This window comes from Ursus americanus, chromosome 37, assembly GCF_024610735.1.
Source record: "Ursus americanus isolate L20-20 chromosome 37, mUrsAme1.1.p, whole genome shotgun sequence".
Classification (NCBI taxonomy): domain Eukaryota; kingdom Metazoa; phylum Chordata; class Mammalia; order Carnivora; family Ursidae; genus Ursus; species Ursus americanus.
The window spans coordinates 7,782,790-7,799,717 of NC_142163.1; the positions used below are offsets into that span (position 1 = coordinate 7,782,790).

At 39.6% G+C, this 16,928-nt stretch overlaps 1 non-coding gene across 1 annotated transcript; it reads left to right on the plus strand.

The window, feature by feature from the left end:
- Positions 1-14,684: 14,684 nt before the first annotated feature.
- Positions 14,685-14,791, plus strand: LOC123796275 (U6 spliceosomal RNA). Its single transcript, XR_006780705.1, has one exon. It is a non-coding gene; the product is annotated as a U6 spliceosomal RNA (small nuclear RNA).
- Positions 14,792-16,928: the final 2,137 nt, after the last annotated feature.

Here is a 16,928-nt window from a genome sequence, read left to right on the forward strand (position 1 = left end):
CATCTGTGAAGAGAGCCAGTTTAACTTCTTCTTTGATGATTTGAATACTTTTACCCCTTTTTGTTGCCTGATTGCTGTTGCTAGGACTTCTAGTACTATGTTGAATAATAATGGTGAGAATGGGCATTCTTGTCGTGTTCCTGATCTTAAGGGAAAGGCTTTCAGCTTTTCCCCATTGAGAATGATATTCGTTGTAGGTTTTTCATAGATGGTTTATATGAAATTGAGGAATGTACCCTATATTCCTACACTCTGAAGTGTTTTAATCAGGAAACGATGCTGTATTTTGTCAAGTGCTTTTTCTGCATCAATTGAGAGGGTCATATGGTTCTTGACTCTTGTTGATATGATCTATCACACTGATTGATTTGCAAATGTTGAACAATCCTTGCATCTCAGGGATGAATCCCACTTTGTCATGATGGATAATCCTTTTAATGTACTGTTGGATCCTATTAGCTAGTACCTTGAGAATTTTGGCATCCACATTCATTAGGGACATTGGTCTGTAATTCTCCTGTTTGATGGGCTCTTTGACTGGTTTGGGGATCAAGGTAATACTCGCCTCACAGAATGAGTTTGGTAGTTTTCCTTCTGTTTCTATTTTTGGAAACAGCTTCAGGAGAATAGGTATTATTTCTTCTTTGAATGTTTGGTAGAATTCCCCAGGGAATCCATCAGGCCCTGTACTCTTGTTTTTGGGGAGGTTTTTGATCACTGTTTCAATCTCTTCATAATTATTTGTTCTGTTTAAATAATCAGTTTTTCCTGTTTCAGTCTCAGTAGTTTATAGGCTTCCAGGAAGGCATCCATTTAATTCAGGTTGTTTAATTTATTGGCATAAAGCTTAGGTTAAAAGTTGCTAATGATCCTTCCTATTTCATTGATGTTAGTTGTGACCTCTCCCTTTTCATTTATAATTTTATTAATTTGGGTCCTTTCTCTATTCTTTTGAATAAGTCTGGCCAGTGGCTTATCGATCTTATTTATTCTTTCAAAGAACCAGCTTCTAGTTCTGTTGATCTGCTCTACTGTGCTCCTGGTTTCTAATTCATTGATCTCTGCTCTAATGTTGATCACCTGCCTTCTCGTGTGTGCGTTAAGCCTATTCTTCTGTTCCAGCTCCAGCTGCTTGAGGTGAGAATATAAAAACTGCATTTTAGATTTTTCTATTCTTTTGAGTGAGGCTTGGATCAGTATGCAATTTCCCCTTAGGACTGCCTTTCCAGTGTCCCATAGGTTTTGGACTGTTGTGTTTTCATTCTCGTTGGTCTCCATAAATTGTTTAAATTGATTTTTGATTTCCTGGTTTATCAAATCATTCTTGAGCAGGATGGTTCTTAGTTTCCAAGTGTTTGGGTTTCTTCGAAATTTTTCCTGTGATTGAGTCCTTGTGGTCTGAGACTATGCAGGGAATAATCTCAGTCTTTTGGTATCGGTTGAGACCTGTTTTGTGACCCCTTATATGTTCTATTCTGGAGAAAGTTCCATGTGCATTCGAAAAGAATGAGTATTCTGTTGTTCTAGGGGGTAGTGTTCTGCATATATCTATGAGGTCCATCTGGTCTAGTACATCAATCAAAGCTCTTGTTTCTTAGTTTATTTTCTGCTTAAGTGATCTGTCTATTGCTGATAGTCGAGTATTGAGGCCCCCTACTCTTAACATATTTTTATCTATATGTCTCTTTATTCTGGTTATGAGGTAGCTTGTGTATCTTGCTGCTCCCCTGGGGGCATAGATATTTATAATTGTCATATACACTTGTCGGATATATCCTTTAAGAATAATATAGTGTCCTTCTGTATCTCTAACTACAGTCTTTAGTGTAAAATCTAATGTCTGCTATGAGACTGCTACCCCAGCTTTCTTTTGAGGTCCATTGGCATGAAGAATGGTTTTCCATCCCTTCACTTTCAGTCTGGATGTATTAAACCCCTTATTCTCAATATATGGGATGGAAGAATAATATTATTTAAAGATTTCTGATATGTTGGGGCAAAATTACAAACTGATTCCAATAAAGATAACACCTTGAACAAATACTATGTAAAACGGTATCAGTTAGCTTTTGTGGCATCACATACCACCCCAAAACTTAATAATTTAAAAGAACAAACATTTACTATTACTCATGATTCTGTGGTCAGCTGAATCTGGAGCTGGTTAGGCTGGAGCTAGATGGTCTAGGATGTTCTCATTCATGTGCAGGTCACTTAAGGCAATGGAAATGGCTTCTCCATGTTTCTCTACCATCCATTAGGCTAAACCAAGATCATGTGATGGTGGACACCTCTTCCCATAGTATCAAGAAAAATCGAGGCCCAATGAGCACTCTTTTCAAATTTATGTTTGTGCCCATTTGCTATTGACCCATCAGTGAAACCAGTTATATGGCTTAGCCCAGAGGCATTATGAGAGAGACTACCCAAGGTGTATAAAGAAAGGGAAACTGCTGTGATCATTTTTTTTATTTGACAGAGTGAGAGACAGCCAGCAAGAGAGGGAACACAAGCAGGGGGAATGGGAGAGGAAGAAGCAGGCTCCCAGTGGAGGAGCCCAATGCGGGGCTCAATCCCAGGACCCTGGGATCATGCCCTGAGCTGAAGACAGACACTTAACTACTGAGACACCCTGATACCCCTGCTGTGCTCATTTTTACAAACAAATTACTACAGAGACAAATTAAGAATGTGTACAGCAAACATTGCTATGATAGAACACTATGGGTCCAGGGATGCCTGGGTGGCTCAGTTGCTTGGGCATCCAACTTCTGGTTTTAGCTATGGTAGTGATCTTGGATTCATGAGGTGGAACCCCCTCATCAAGCCCCACGTGGGGCTCCATGCTCAGTGCAAATTCTGCTTGCCCCTCTCCCTTCCCCCTGCTCACAGGCTCTCTCTCTCTCTCTCTCTCTCTCTCAAATAGATGGATAAATAAAATCTTGAAGAAGGAGGAGGAGGAGGAGGAGGAGGAGGAGGAGGAGGAGGAGGAGGAGGAGAAGGAGAAGGAGAAGGAGAAGAAGAAGAAGAAGAAGAAGAAGAAGAAGAAGAAGAAGAAGAAGAAGAAGGGGAAGAAGGAGGAGGAGGAGGAGGAGGGGGAAAGAAGAAGAAGGAGGAGGAGGAGGAGACGGAGAAGAAGAAAGAAGAAGAAGAAGAAGAAGGAGGAGGAGGAGGGGGGGAGGAGGAGGAGGGGGGGGAGGAGGAGGAGGAAGAGGAGGAGAAGAGGAGGAGGAGGAGGAGGGGTCCACCATTTGGTCTTACAAAAAAAGAAAAAGAAAAGCAAAGGTGGGGGCATCACATTGCCTGATTTCAAGCTATACAACAAAGCTGTGATAACCAAGACAGCATGGTACTGGCACAAAAACAGACACATAGATCAATGGAACAGAATACAGACTCCAGAAATGGACCCTCAACTCTATAGTCAACTAATCTTCCACAAAGCAGGAAAAAACATCCAATGGAAAAAAGACAGTCTCTTCAATAAATGGTGCTGGGAAAATTGGACAGCTATATACAGAAGAATGAAACTCATCCATTCTCTCACACCATACACAAAGATAAAGTCAAAATGGATGAAAGACCTCAATGTTAGACAGGAATCCATCAAAATCCTACAGGAGAACATACAGTAACCTCTTTGACCTCAGACACAACAACTTCTTCCAAGACACATCTCCAAAGGCAAGGGAAACAGAAGCAAAATTGAATTTCTGGGACTTCATCAGATAAAAAGCTTTTGCAAAGCAAAGGAAAGAGTCAACAACAACAAAACAAAGAGGCAACCCATGGAACGGGAGAAGATATTTGCAAATGACACTACAGAAAAAGGGCGGGTATCCAAAATCTATAAAGAACTTCTCAAACTCAACACCCAAAAAACAAATAACCAAGTCAAAAACTGGGCCAAAGACATGAATAGACAGACACTTCTCCAAAGAAGACATACAAATAGCTAACAGACACATGAAAAAAATGTTCAAAATCATTAGCCATCAGAGAAATTCAAATCAAAACCACATTGAGATACCATCTTACACCAGTTAGAATGGCAAAAATTGACAAGGGAAGAAGCAACAAATGTTGAAGTTGTGGAGAAAGGGGAACCCTCTTACACTGTTGGTGGGAATGGAAGTTGGTACAGCCACTTTGGAAAACAGTGTGGAGGTTCCTCAGAAAGCTAAAAATAGAGCTACCCTATGACCCAGCAATTGCACTACTGGGTATTTACCCCAAAGATATAAATGTAGTGAAAAAAGGCCATATGCACCCCAACGTTCATAGCAGAAATATCCACAATAACCAAACTGTGGAAGGAACTGAGATACCCTTCAACAGACAAATGGATAAAGAAAATATGGTCCATACATACAATGAAATATTACTCAGTCATCAGAAAGGATGGTTACACAACATTTGCATCCACGTGGATGGAATTGGAGGAGATTATGCTAAGTGGAATAAGTCAAGCAGAGAAAGACAACTATCATATGGTTTCACTTATTTGTGGAACATAAGGTATAGCATGGAGGACATTAGGAGAAGGAAGGGGAAAATGAAGGCAGGGAAGTCAGAGGGGGAGATGAACCATGAGAGACTATGGACTCCAGGAAACAAACTAAGGGTTTTAGAGGGGAGGATAGTGAGGGGATGGGATAGCACAATGATGGGTATTAAGGAGGGCACGTATTGCATGGTGCACTGGGTGTTATATGCAAACAATGAATCATGGAACACTACATTAAAAACTAATAAAGTACTGTATGGTGACTAACATAACAATAAAGAAAATAGAGAAAGTTGGATTTCATTTTCTCTAAGGATCCTTCTGGCTTTGTGATTCTTGAAAACAAAAATAAAATTTTATTTCCATCTTTAAAAAAATGCCTATGAGTGTACTTTCTGAGTCTTAAGGATAGTTGCATGTTTAGTATTTTAAGAAAATGACAAACCACTTTCCAGAGCTTGTCCCATTTTACCTTCATATGTCTTATTAGGAATTTTTTACAAAGCAAAGGTTTTTAATCTTGACGAAGTCAAATTTATCATTTTTTCTCAGAATGTACATTTGATGTCAAGTCTAAGAACTCTTGAACTATCCCTAAGTCCTGAATATTTTTTCTGTGATTTCCCTACAGTTTTATGGTTTTAAATTTTGTATTTATGCCCATGATCTATTTCTTAATTTTTTTATAAGATGTAATACTTAGATGGAGTTTTTTGGGGTTGTGAGTTTGGGGGGGGGGGGTTGTTTGTTTTTATTGTTTATTCTTTTGTTTTGTTCTGCCTATAAATGTCCAATTGCTCCAATAGTATTTGTTGAAAAGGCTATCATTCCTCCACTGAATTTCTTCTGCACTTTTGTCAAAAATCAGTTGGATATACCTGTATGGGTTTTTACCGGGTTCTCTATTCTGCTCCATTACGTGTCATTTCCTCCTCCAAGACCATACAGTCTTTCCTGCAGGTACATAATTCATCCTGAAAGTAGGTAGGCTGATTACTGGTTTTTTTTTTTTCCATAACCATTTTAACCATTCAGTTTCCACTAACTTTCCATATAAATTTTTGAATACTGTTGTTGATAGCTACAAAATTATCATGCTGAGATTTTTATAAGAACTGGGTTAAACCTGTACATAGGGAAGAATTGCTGTCTTTACTATATTTAGTCTTCTAATTCATAAATTCCTTCTTTGATATTATTTAGATCTTGATTAGATCTTTGATTTCTTTCATCGGTGTTTTGTAGTTTTCAGCATACAAGCTATATACATGGTTCATTAGATGTCCAACTAAGTAATTAATTGCCTTGTTAGATTTATGGATTTAAATTGTTGTATTTTAAATTTGGTGTTCATGTGTTCATTGCCATATGTCAAAATATACCTTTATTTTGTATGTTTATTTTGATTTCTGTAATTTTACTGAACTCACTACTTCTACATGTTTACTTCTGGAGTCCTTATGATTTTCTATGTAGGCAATTATGACATGTGTATATAGGGGCAATTTTATTTCCTTCTTTCCAATCAGTATTCATTTTAATTCATTTTCTGGTCTTATTGTACTGGCTAGAACATCCAGCCCCTATTTGAACAATGGTGGTGAGACAGTAGTGGGGGAAGATAATTTTGCCTTTTTTCCAGTCTTAGGGGGAAAGCACTAAACTTTTCACAATGGAGAATAATGTTAGCTGTGGAGTTATTGTAGGCGTTATTACCAATTTGATGAAGTTCTCATCTGTTGCTAGTTTATTGAGAGGTTTGTTTGTTTATTTGTTTGTTTTAATCCTGAATGAGTGTTGAATTTTGTCAAATTATTATTGTGTGTTATTGATATGATCATGTGATTTTTTCCTCTTTAGCTTGTCAATATGGTGGATTACACTGATTGATTTTCAAATATTGACCAACCTCCTTTCCTTGAAACAAATCCTACTTTGTCATAGCATATAATTTCTTTTACATATTGCTAAATTCTATTTCATAAATATTTCTTAGGGATATTTGTATCTATACTAATGAGGGGTCTTGGTCTATAATTTTGTTTTGTTTTTAAACTGTCTTTGGTTTTACAATCAGGGTAATTGCTAGCTTCATAAAATGAATTAAAAACTGTTTCCTCCTCTTCCATAATCTGTGAAAAATCATGTAGAATTAAAATTAACACTTCTGCAAATGTTTGGAAAATGTCCTCAATGAAATTATCTGAGGTTGGAGACTTTTGAGTAGAGTTTTTAGATTAAGAATCACACTTCTTTGGGACGCCTGGGTGGCTCAGTCAGTTAAGCATCTGTCTTTGGCTCAGGTCATGGTCCCAGGGTCCTGGGATTGAGTTCCATATAGGGCTCCTTGATCAGCAGGGATCCTGCTTCTCTCTCTGCCTGTCACTCCCCCACTCCCCTGCTTGTGCTCTCTCTGTGTCTGATAAATAAATAAATAGTAAAATCTTTTTTAAAAAGAATCAAATTTTTTTAATATTTTAAGTTTATTCACACTACCCATTTCATATAAAGTGGGTTGTGGTAGTTTGTGTTTTCAGAGAATTGTCTAATTTTTACACTCATGTGTACAGAATTGTTTGAAACATTCCTTGATTATCTCTTTCATAACTGAAAGAATTGTGACAGTGTTTTCCGTTTCATTCTTTCTGTTTCATTCAAAGTTTGTATCTCCTCACTTTTTTTGTTATTCGGTCTTAGAATATATTTGTCACTTTGAAAATTCTTTCCAAAAAAATGAGTTCTTTGTTTCATTGTTTTATTATTTTTATTTTCAATTTTATTGCTCTCTGCTCTTTTTATTGTTTCCTTCCTTCTGCTTGCTTTGGATGCATTTTGTCCTTTTTCTAGGTTCTTGAGATTGGAAAAAATATTATTGAGATATTTCCTATTCTCTAATGTAAGAATTTAATGCTAAAAATTTCCCTCTCTGACTTGCCTTAGTTGTGTCTCACAAATGTTCACATGTTGTATTTTCATTTCTTTCAGTTGTCTCTGTGTGTGTGTGTGTGTGTGTGTGTGTCTGTGTGTGTGTGTGTGTGTGTCTGTGTGTGTGTGTTTAAAAATTCCCTATGAGGGGCGTCTGGGTGGCACAGCAGTTAAGTGTCTGCCTTAGGCTCAGGGCGTGATCCCAGCGTTATGGGATCGAGCCCCACATCAGGCTCCTCTTCTATCAGTCTGCTTCTTCCTCTCCCACTCCCCCTGCTTGTGTTCCCTCTCTCACTGGCTGTCTCTATCTCTGTCAAATAAATAAATAAAATCTTTAAAAAAGTAAATAAAAATTCCCTATGAGACTGTGACTATTGGTTATTTAGAAGTGTGTTGTTAGTTTCTATGTGTTTGGAAACTATCCTGTTATCAGTTGTTACTGATTTCTAGTGTGGTGAGAGAACACATTTTGTATAAATTCAATTTTTTTAAATGATTTTTTATTATATTATGTTAGTCACCATACAGTACATCCCTGGTTTCCGATGTAAGGCTCGATGATTCATTAGTTGCATATAACAGCCACTGCACCATGCAATACGTGCCCTCCTTACTACCCATCAACGGTCTAACCCATTCCCTCACCGCCCTCCCCTCTAAGGCCCTCAGTTTGTTTCTCATAGTCCATAGTCTCTCATGTTTCATTCCCCTTCTGATTACCCCCCCTTTCTTTATCCCTTTCTTCCCCTACTGATCATCCTAGCTCTTTTGTTCCATAGATGAGAGAAATCATGATAGTTGTCTTTCTCTGCTTGACTTATTTCACTTAGCATTATCTCCTCCAGTGCCGTCCATGTTGCAGCAAATGTCGAGAACTCATTTTTTCTGATAGCTGAGTAATATTCCATTGTACATATGGACCACAACTTCTTAATCCAGTCATCTGTTGAAGGGCATCTCGGCTCCTTCCACGATTTAGCTATTGTGGACATTGCTGCTATGAACATTGGGGTGCATATGGCCCTTCTCTTCACTACATCTGTATCTTTGGGGTAAACACCAAGTAGTGCAATGGCTGGGTCATAGGGTAGCTCAATTTTTAACTTTTTAAGGGACCTCCACACTGTTTTCCAGAGTGGCTGTACCAACTTGCATTCCCACCAACAATGTAAGAGGGATCCCCTTTCTCCACATCCTCCCCAACAATTGTTGTTTCTTGCCTTGTCTATTTTTGCCATAATAACTGAAGTAAGGTGGTATCTCAGTGTGGTTTTGATTTGAATTTCCCTGATGGCTAATGATTTTGAACATTTTTTCATGTGCCTGTCAGCCATTTGTATGTCTTCATTGGAAAAGTGTCTGTTCATATCTTCTGCCCATTTTTTGATTTGTTTATTTGTTTCTCGTGTATTGAGTTTGAGAAGTTCTTTGTAGATCTTGGATACCAGTCCTTTATCTGTAGCGTCATTTGCAAATATATTCTCCCATTCCGTGGGCTGCCTCTTAGTTTTTCTGACTGTTTCCTTGGCTGTGCAGAAACTTTTAATCTTGATGAAGTCCCATAATTTCATTTTATCTTTTGTTTCTCTTGCCTTTGGGGATGTGTCATGAAAAAGGTTGCTTTTGCCGATGTCGCAGAGGTTGTTGCCTTTGTTCTCCTCTAGGATTTTGATGGATTCCTGTCTCACATTGAGGTCTTTCATCCATTTGGAGTTTATTTTTGTGTATGGTGTGAGATAGTGGTCAAGTTTCATTCCTTGGCATGTAGCTATCCAATTTTCCCATCACCATTTATTGAAGAGACTGTCTTTTTCCCATCGGATGTCTTTTCCTACTTTATGAAATATTAGTTGCCCAAATAACCGCGAGTCCATTTCTGGGCTCTCTATTCTGTTCCATTGGTCTATGTGTCAGTTTTTGTGCCACTACCATGCTGTTTTTGTGATCACAGCTTTGTACTACAGCTCGAAATCCGGCGTTGTGATACCCCCAGCTTTGTTTTTCCTTTTCAAGAGGTCCTTGGAGATTCGGGGCCTTTTCTGTTTCCATACAAATTTAAGGACTATTTCTTCTAGTTGTTTGAAAAATGTCCTCGGTATTTTGATCGGGATAGCATTGAAAGTGTAGATTGCTCTTGGTTGCTCGGACATTTTAACTATGTTAATTCTTCCGATCCAGGAGCATGGAATATCTTTCCATCTTTTTATGTCTTCCTCAATGTCTTTTAAGAGTGATTTATAGTTTCTAGAATATAGGCCCTTTACGTCTCTGGTTAAGTTAATTCCAAGGTAATGTATGGTTTTTGGTGCTATTGTAAATGGGATGCATTCCCTAATTTCTCTTTCTTTGGTCTCGTTATTTGTGTATAGAAATGCAACTGATTTCTAAGCATTGATTTTCTATCCCGCCACTTTACTAAATTGGTCTATAACTTCTAATAGTTTGGGAGTGGCTTCTTTTGGGTTTTCCATATGGAGTATCATGTCATCTGCAAAGAGAGACATTTTGACCCCTTCTTTGCCAATTTGAATACCTTTGATCCCTTTTTGTCGTCTGATTGCTGTTTCAAGGGCTTCTAGTACTATGTTGAATAATAGTGGCGAAAGTTGCATCCTTCTCGAGTTCCTGATCTTAAGGGAAAGGCTTCCAGCTTTTCCCCATTGAGAATAATATTTGCAGTAGGCTTTTCATAGATGGCTTTTATGAGATTGAGAAATGTACCTTCTATTCCTACACTCTGAAGGGTTTTCATCAGGAATGGATGCTGTATTTTTTCAAATGCTTTTTTGGCATAGATTGAGAGGATCATAAGGTTCCTGAGTCTTTTCTTATTGATATGATGTATCACGCTGATTGATTTGTGAATATTGAACCACGCTTGCATCCTAGATATGAATCCCACTTGATTGTGATGGATAATCCTTTTAATGTACTGTTGGATTCTATTAGCAAATATCTTGTTGAGGATTTTGGCGTCCATATTCATTAGAGAAATCAGTCTGTAATTCTCCTTTTGGAGGGGTCTTTGCCTGGTTTGGGAATCAAGGTATTATTGTCCTCATAGAATGAGTTTGGTAGCTTTCCTTCTGTTTCTATTTTCTGAAATAGCTTTAGAAGAATAGGTATTATTTGTTCTTTGAATGTTTGGTAGAATTCCCCAGGAAAACCGTCCGGGCCTGGAGTTTTGTTATTTGGGAGGTTGTTTATCACTGACTCAATTTCTTCATAATTAATTGGCCTGTTTAAGGAATCAATTTCTTCCTGTTTCAATCTTGGTAGTTTATAGGTTTCCAGGAAGGATTCCATCTCTTCCAGATTGCTTAGTTTATTGGCATATAGCTGGTGATAAAACTTTCTAATAATCCTTCCAATTTCAATGGTGTTCGTCGTGACCTCTCCTTTTTCATTCATAATTTTAATAATCTGGGTCCCTTCTCTTGTCTTTGGATAAGTCTAGCTAGTGGTCTGTCTATTTTATTGATTCTCTCCAAGAACCAGCTTCTAGTCCTGTTGATCTGCTCTACTGTACTTCTGGTTTCTGCTTGATTGATTTCACTGTAATTTTGGTCAACTGCTTCCTCGTGTGTGGATTAGGCCTGTCCTTCTGTTGCTCTTCCAGCTTCTTGAGGTGAGAATATAAAAACTGCATTTTAGATTTTTCTGTTCTTTTGAGTGAGGCTTGGATGGCTATGTATTTCCCCCTTAGGACTGCCTTTGCAGTATCCCATAGGTTTTGGACCGTTGTGTTTTCATTCTCATTGGTCTCCATAAATTGTTTAAGTTGACTTTTGATTTCCTGGTTTATCGAGTCATTCCTGAGCAGGATGGTTCTTAGTCTCCAAGTGTTTGAGTTTCTTCCAAATTTTTCCTTGTGGTTGAGTTCCAAATTCAGAGCGTTGCGGTCTGAGAATATGCAGGGATAATATCAATCTTTTGGTATCAGTTGAGACCTGTTTTGTGTCCCAGAACATGGTCTATTCTTGAGAATGTTCCATGGGCATTAGAATAGAATGAGTATTCTTTGGTTGTGGGCTGTAGTGTTCTATATATATCTATGAGGCCCAACTCGTCGAGTAGGGCATTCAAAGCCTTTGATTCTTTGTTTAGTTTTTGCCAGGGTGTTCTGTCTATTTTTGATAGTGGAGTGTTGAGGTCCCCTACTATTGTGTATTTTTATCTATATGTCTCTTTATTCTGGTTAAGAGTTGGCTTGTGTATCTTGCTGCTCCCCTGTTGGGGGCATATATATTTATAATTCTCATATCCACTTGTTGAATACTTCCTTTAAGAATAATATAGTGCCCTCCTGCGTCTCTAACTATGGTCTCTAGTTTAAAATCCAATCTATCTGATATGAGAATTGCTACCCCAGCTTTCTTTTGAGGTCCATTTGCGTGAAAGATGGTACTCCATCCGCTTACTCTCAGTCTGAATACATCTTTGGGTTCGAAATGAGTCTCTTGTAGACAGCAAATGGATGGGTCATTTCTTTTTATCCAATCTGAAACCCTGTGGCATTTATGGGAGCATTTAAGCCATTAACATTAAGACTGAGTACTGAGAGATAGAATTTTAATGATGTCATGTTGCCAGTAATGTCTTTGTTTGTATTGGCTGTGACTTTCCGTTCTGTATCACTCTTGGGGCCTTTTTACTTTTATAGAACCCCCTGTAATATCTCCTGTAGGGCTACTTTTGTGGTTAAGAAATTGGTTATTGACTGGCGATTCTGAAATGTCTTTATTTCTCCATCAATTCTGAATGACAGCCTTGCTGGATAAAGGATACTTGGCTGCATGTTTTTCTCTGAAAGAGCTTTTAAAATGCTCCACCAGGGGCGCCTGGGTGGCACAGCGGTTAAGCGTCTGCCTTCGGCTCAGGGCGTGATCCTGGTGTTATAGGATCGAGCCCCACATCAGGCTTTTCTGCTATGAGCCTGCTTCTTCCTCTCCCACTCCCCCTGCTTGTATACCCTCTCTCGCTGGCTGTCTCTGTCTCTGTCGAATAAATAAATAAAATCTTTTAAAAAAAAAATGCTCCCCCAACCCTTTCTCTCTTTCCAGGTCTGTGTAGACAGGTCTGACGTAATTCTGATGCCTTTGCCTTGGTACGTGAGAAATTTCTTTGCCCTGGACACTTTCAATACTCTATCCTTGGATCTAATATTTGTGAATTGTACTATGACGTGATGGGGCATAGGTTTGTCATGGTTAGCTTGGGAGTGGTCCTCTCTGCCTCTTGGACACGAATGTTTGTTTCCCTCGCTAGATTAGGGAGGTTTTCAGCTACAATTTGTTCAAATCTCTTCTAGACCTGGTTTTCTCCACCCCCTCGGGGATGCCGATGATTCTAACATTGGATTGTTTCATTGAGTCAGTAATCTCTCGTAACCTACATTCGTGGTTGTGGATTTTTTTAAGACCATCTTCTATTTTCATTTTTTCTTCTATTAACCCAACCTCCAATTCACTAACCCGTTCCTCTGCTTCTGCGACCCTGGCCGTCAGAGCCTCTAGTTTTGCCTGCATTTGGCTCATAGAATTTTTAATTTCTGTCAGATTCGCTCTCATTTCTGTCCTTAGGGATTCTATATTCTCAGTAACCTTTTCGTTTTTTCAATTCTACTCATCATTTTGACCATCATTACTCTGAATTCCATTTATGATAATTTGGTTATATCCATATCCATTATTTCTGTGGCAGAGTCCACAGACTCACTGTCTTTTCTTTGCTGGGGGGGGGGGAAGGGCTTCTCCATTTGTCATTCTAATGAGGAGAGGTTCAGGGGTTGTCCAGAGCCCAAATTATTGACTGGGTCCCAGGCCATGCCCCTTGTTTTATAGGGATCTTAGGGATGTGGGCTTCTTCTTTAAAGATTTTACTTATTTATTTATCTGAGAGAGAGAGACAGACAGTCAGCAAGAATGGGAACAGAAGCAGGGGAGTGGGAGAGGAAGAAGCAGGCTCCCAGCAGAGGGGCTCGAAGAGGGACACCTTTCCCAAACGCCGGGATCACGCCCTAAACCTAAGACACGCGGTCAATGACCACACCACTCCAGGCACCCCGGGTTGTAGGCTTCTTTGTTTTTCAGCCTGCCTTCTGTGTTCTGCGGGAGGGGCCTGCCTCACCGACACTCAGGCAACCCTGTTGGGGTAGAGTCTCCGTGTCCCCTGCGAGGGGGGATGGGGATGGGCACGCTGTGAGCCGGTATTTCCAGGGTTTGGTTCTCTGGCGGATTTCCCTGGCGGTCTGCTGTGCCTTTCTGAGACTCAGAGCAGCAGAGGCTGAATTGTCACAGAACAGAGGGATTGCGGCCCATTCTCCACTGCTGTTCTGGCCACTTTAACTCTGTTACTGTTGGTGCTGCTCAACCCTGCAGCGTCCCGGATGTGCACCCCACACCCAGCGTCCATACCCTCACCTCCAGGGCTGGCACGTCTCTGTCCTTTGTGTTTCTAATGCTGCCAACCGCCAGCTGCCCCGTGCACTCCTGGAAATCCCGGTCTCAGTCTATGCCCGGTGAGCGCATCGGGATTCTGGAGTTCTGTGAGAAGCCTGGTGGCGTGCGCTCCCGGCTCATGGTCTCAGTCCACTCTCTCGCAGGTGCCATCCATGAGTCCTCCCGCTCCTCCATGCAGGTGGCTGCTGCTTCCCAGTGCCCAAACGCAGCGGCTCCCTCCCCCTTCCGTTTATCTTCTGATATCTGTGTACGGTTTCACAGCTCCCCTCTTCGTACCTCAATACTCACCGCTGGTGATGTTCATTTGTAGAGATCCAGATGTATCTTCCTGCATCTCAGGCTGATTCCGTGGTTATTTAGGCTGGTCTGGTACCTACCCAGCTCGACTCAGGGGACCAGCTGAAAAAGGGGTCCCTTACTCCTCCGCCATCTTAACTCCTCCACAATGTTCAAAGAACTTTATGTCCAATTTTATTTCCAATTCTTCTCAGATTTATGGCTCATGGTTTGTGGGTTTCCTTGTTTGTTAGTTTCTCACGCTGAGACGTCTTTAACATTTGGAAAACATCAGTATTTCTACAGCAGCTAGAGCATGGACACTCTTCAACCATGGGAAGTGTTTCTTAGGTAAGCCCACTTGAATTAATCCAGCCCATAATCTCGGGCCTCATTTTTATAATAAGAACAAACAGTTAACAGAACATACACATGGATCATGATATCGGCTTCACGACCACAAAATAAGAGATAAAAATAAAAGCTATTCCTCAGCTGTTAGAATGTTACCTCAGGTGCTTGCTTCGGCAGCACATATACTAAAATTGGAACGATACAGAGAAGATTAGCATGGCCCCTGCGCAAGGATGACACGCAAATTCGTGAAGCGTTCCATATTTTTTTGCACATTGGATAAAAAAAAATCACCCATCCATTTGCTGTCTACAAGAGACTCATCTCGAAGGCAAAGATGCATTCAGACTGAGAATAAGGGGATGAAGTAACATCTTTCACGCAAATGGACCTCAAAAGAAAGCTGGGGTAGGAATTCTCATATCAGATAGATTGGATTTTAAACTAGAGACTATAGTTAGAGACGCAGAAGGGCACTATATTATTCTTAAAGGAAGTATTCAACAAGTGGATATGACAATTATAAATACATAAGACCCCAACAGGGGAGCAGCAAGATACACAAGCCAACTCTTAACCAGAATAAAGAGACATATAGATAAAAATACACAATAGTAGGGGACCTCAACACTCCACTATCAAAAATAGACAGAACACCATGGAAAAAACTAAGCAGGGAATCAAAGGCATTGAATGCCATACTCGACGAGTTGGACCTCTTAGGTATATATAGAACACTACAGCCCAGAACCAAAGAATACTCATTCTATTCTAATGCCCATGGATCATTCTAAAGAATAGACCATGTTCTGGGACACAAAACAGGTCTCAACTGATACCAAAAGATTGATATTATCCCCTGCATATTCTCAGACCGCAACGCTCTGAATTTGGAACTCAACCACAAGGAAAAATTTGGAAGAAACTCAAACACTTGGAGACTAAGAACCATCCTGCTCAGGAATGACTCGATAAACCAGGAAATCAAAAGTCAACTTAAACAATTTATGGAGACCAATGAGAATGAAAACACAACGGTCCAAAACCTATGGGATACTGCAAAGGCAGTCCTAAGGGGGAAATACATAGCCATCCAAGCCTCACTCAAAAGAACAGAAAAATCTAAAATGCAGTTTTTATATTCTCACCTCAAGAAGCTGGAACAGCAACAGAGGGACAGGCCTAACCCACACATGAGGAAGCAGTTGACCAAAATTAGAGCAGAAATTAATCAATCAGAAACTAGAAATACAGTAGAGCAGATCAACAGGACTAGAAGCTGGTTCTTTGAGAGAATCAATAAAATTGACCACTAGGAAGACTTATCCAAAAGAAAAGAGAAAGGATTCAAATTCTTAAATTATGAGTGAAAAAGGAGAGGTCACGACCAACACCATTGAAATTGGAAGGACTATTAGAAAGTTTTATCAACAGCTATATGCCAATAAACTAAGCAATCTGGAAGAGATGGAATCCTTCCTGGAAACCTATAAACTACCAAGATTGAAACAGGAAGAAATTGATGTCATGAAGAAATTGAGTCAGTGATAAACAACCTTCCAAATAACAAAACTCCAGGCCCGGACGGTTTTCCTGGGGAATTCTACCAAACATTAAAAGAAGAAATGATACCTATGCTCCTAAAGCTATTTCAAAAAAGAGAAGCAGAAGGAAAGCTACCAAACTCATTCTATGAGGACAATATTACCTTGGTCCCCAAACCAGGCAAAGATCCCCTCAAAAAGGAGAATTACAGACTGATTTCCCTAATGAATATGGACACCAAATCCTCAACAAGATACTTGCCAATAAAAACTAACAGTACATTAAAATGCTTATCAATCATGATCAACTGGGATCCATTTTGGGATGCAAGCGAGGTCAATATTCACAAATCAATCAGCGTGATGCATCATATCAACAAGAAAAGACTCAGGAACCATATGATCCTCTCAATCGATGCCGAAAAAGCATTTGAAAAAATACAGCATCCATTCCTGATGAAAACCCTTTAGACTGTAGGAATAGAGGGTACATTTCTCAGTCTCAGAAAAGCCATCTAAGAAAAGCCTACTGAAAATATTATTCTCAATGGGGAAAAGCTGGAAGCCTTTCCCTTAAGATCAGGAACTCGGCAAGGATGCCCACTCTCACCACTATTATTCAACATAGTACTAGAAGTCCTTGCAACAGCAATCAGACGAAAAAAAGGGATCAAAGGTAATCAAATCAGCAAAGAAGAAGTCAAAATGTCTCTCTTCACAGATAACATGATAGTCTATATGGAAAACCAAAAAGAAACATTCCCAAAATATTAGAAGTTATAGAGCAATTCAGTAACGTGGCGGGATAGAAAATCAATGCTTAGAAATCAGTGGCATTTCTATACACAAATAACGAGACCA